General features: G+C 46.2%; 2 non-coding genes and 2 pseudogenes across 2 annotated transcripts; all 4 read left to right on the top strand.

The window, feature by feature from the left end:
• Window positions 1-343: 343 nt before the first annotated feature.
• Window positions 344-462, top strand: LOC138256903 (5S ribosomal RNA; annotated as a pseudogene).
• A 445-nt stretch (window positions 463-907) lies between these two features.
• Window positions 908-1026, top strand: LOC138254052 (5S ribosomal RNA). Its single transcript, XR_011196729.1, has one exon. It is a non-coding gene; the product is annotated as a 5S ribosomal RNA (ribosomal RNA).
• A 443-nt stretch (window positions 1027-1469) lies between these two features.
• LOC138253819 (5S ribosomal RNA) lies at window positions 1470-1588 on the top strand. Its single transcript, XR_011196500.1, has one exon. It is a non-coding gene; the product is annotated as a 5S ribosomal RNA (ribosomal RNA).
• A 438-nt stretch (window positions 1589-2026) lies between these two features.
• LOC138251925 (5S ribosomal RNA) lies at window positions 2027-2135 on the top strand (annotated as a pseudogene).
• The last annotated feature ends 365 nt before the right edge of the window (window positions 2136-2500 follow it).

Below are 2500 nucleotides of genomic sequence, written 5' to 3'. Positions count from 1 at the left end.
CTTTCTTCAAATAAATAAAAAAAACAGCAATAACACTAAAATACACTCTTTCTGAAGGAAAATAGAGAATTTTTCTGCACTTCACACTCACCCCAAGCTGCTGGTGCTGAGCTGGTCTGCTGCTTGTGCTGGGCCCTAAAGAAAGGGCAGTCTGAGACTGTGTGAAAGTGAAGGTGAAGCGATTGCGAGGCTGGTGCAAAACAGGGTGTGTGCTTGGCCCTCTGTAAGAAGTTTGTGAAGGAGGGCAGTTTGTGAAGAGTAGAGTGCAGGTGTGTTTGAGAGCAGCAGGCTCCAGACCGGTGGGTTGTCTCAACACAAGAGGCCTGAAACAGGAGTGTGTTCTGCCTACCGCCATACCACCCTGAATGCGCCTTATCTCGTCTGATCTCAGAAGCTAAGCAGCGTCGGGCCTGGTTAGTACTTGGATGGTAGACTGCCTGGGAATACCAGGTGCTGTGGGCATTTTGCCTCTTGCAGACAGTAGGTGGTGCACATCTTAGAACAAATGCATAGAGTCCTCTCTACTGTTACTTTTCATTTATTATTTCTTCTACTCTTTTTTCCTTTCTTAAAATAAATAAAAAAACAGCAATAACACTAAAATACACTCTTTCTGAAGGAAAATTGAGAATCTTTCTGCACTTCACACTCACCCCAAGCTGCTGGTGGTGAGCTGGTCTGTTTTGCTTGTGCTGGGCCCTAAAGAAAGGGCAGTCTGAGACTGTGTGTAAGTGCAGATGAAGCGATTGTGAGGCTGGTGCAAAACAGGGTGTGCGATTGGCCCTCTGTAAGAAGTTTGTGAAGGAGGGCAGTTTGTGAACAGTAGAGTGCAGGTGTGTTTGAGAGCAGCAGGCTCCAGACCGGCGGGATGTCTCAACACAAGAGGCCTGAAACAGAAGTGCATTCTGCCTACGGCCATACCACCCTGAATGCGCCTGATCTCATCTGATCTCAGAAGCTAAGCAGAGTTGGGCCTGGTTAGTACTTGAATGGGAGACTGCCTGGGAATACCAGGTGCTGTAGGCATTTTGCCTCTTGCAGACAGTAGGTGGTGCACGTCTTAGAACAAATGCATAGAGTCCTCTCTAATGTTACTTTTGATTTATTATTTCTTCTACTCTTTTTTCCTTTCTTAAAATAAATAAAAAAACAGCAATAACACAAAAATACACTCTTTCTGAAGGAAAATTGAGAATATTTCTGCACTTCACACTCTCCACAAGCTGCTGGTGCTGAGCTGGTCTGCTGCTTGTGCTGGGCCCTATAGAAAGGGCAGTCTGAGACTGTGTGTAAGTGAAGGTGAAGCGATTGCGAGGCTGGTGCAAAACAGGGTGTGCGATTGGCCCTCTGTAAGAAGTTTGTGAAGGAGGGCAGTTTCTGAACAGTAGAGTGCAGGTTTGTTTGAGAGCAGCAGACTCCAGACCGGCGGGCTGTCTCAACACAAGAGGCCTGAAACAGGAGTGTGTTCTGCCTACTGCCATACCACCCTGAATGCGCCTGATCTCGTCTGAACTCAGAAGCTAAGCAGAGTCAGGCCTGGTTAGTACTTGGATGGGAGACTGCCTGGGAATACCAGGTGCTGTAGGCATTTTGCCTCTTGCAGACAGTAGGTGGTGCACGTCTTAGAACAAATGCATAGAGTCCTCTCTAATGTTACTTTTCATTTATTATTTCTTCTACTCTTTTTTCCTTTCTTAAAATAAATAAAAAAAACAGCAATAACACTAAAATACACTCTTTCTGAAGGAAAATTAAGAATTTTTCTGCACTTCACACTCACCCCAAGCTGCTGGTGCTGAGCTGGTCTGCTGCTTGTGCTGGGCCCTAAAGAAAGGGCAGTCTGAGACTGTGTGTAAGTGAAGCGATTGCGAGGCTGGCGCAAAACAGGGTGTGTGCTTGGCTCTCTGTAAGAAGTTTGGGAAGGAGAGCAGTTTGTGAACAGTAGAGTGCAGGTGTGTTTGAGAGCAGCAGGCTCCAGACCGGTGGGTTGTCTCAACACAAGAGGCCTGAAACAGGAGAGTATTCTGCCTACGGCCATACCACCCTGAATGCGCCTGATCTCAGAAACTAAGCAGCATCGGGCCTGGTTAGTACTTGGATGGGAGACTGCCTGGGAATAACAGGTGCTGTAGGCATTTTGCCTCTTGCAGACAGTAGGTGGTGCACGTCTTAGAACAAATGCATAGAGTCCTCTCTAATGTTACTTTTCATTTATTATTTCTTCTACTCTTTTTTCCTTTCTTAAAATAAATAAAAAAACAGCAATAACACTAAAATACACTCTTTCCGAAGGAAAATTGAGAATCTTTCTGCACTTCACACTCACGCCAAGCTGCTGGTGGTGAGCTGGTCTGTTGCTGCTTGTGCTGGGCCCTAAAGAAAGGGCAGTCTGAGACTATGTGTAAGTGCAGATGAAGCGATTGTGAGGCTGGTGCAAAACAGGGTGTGCGATTGGCCCTCTGTAAGAAGTTTGTGAAGGAGGGCAGTTTGTGAACAGTAG

Source organism: Pleurodeles waltl, chromosome 8, assembly GCF_031143425.1.
Source record: "Pleurodeles waltl isolate 20211129_DDA chromosome 8, aPleWal1.hap1.20221129, whole genome shotgun sequence".
NCBI lineage: Eukaryota > Metazoa > Chordata > Amphibia > Caudata > Salamandridae > Pleurodeles > Pleurodeles waltl.
This window is presented reverse-complemented; position numbering and strand designations above follow the sequence as displayed.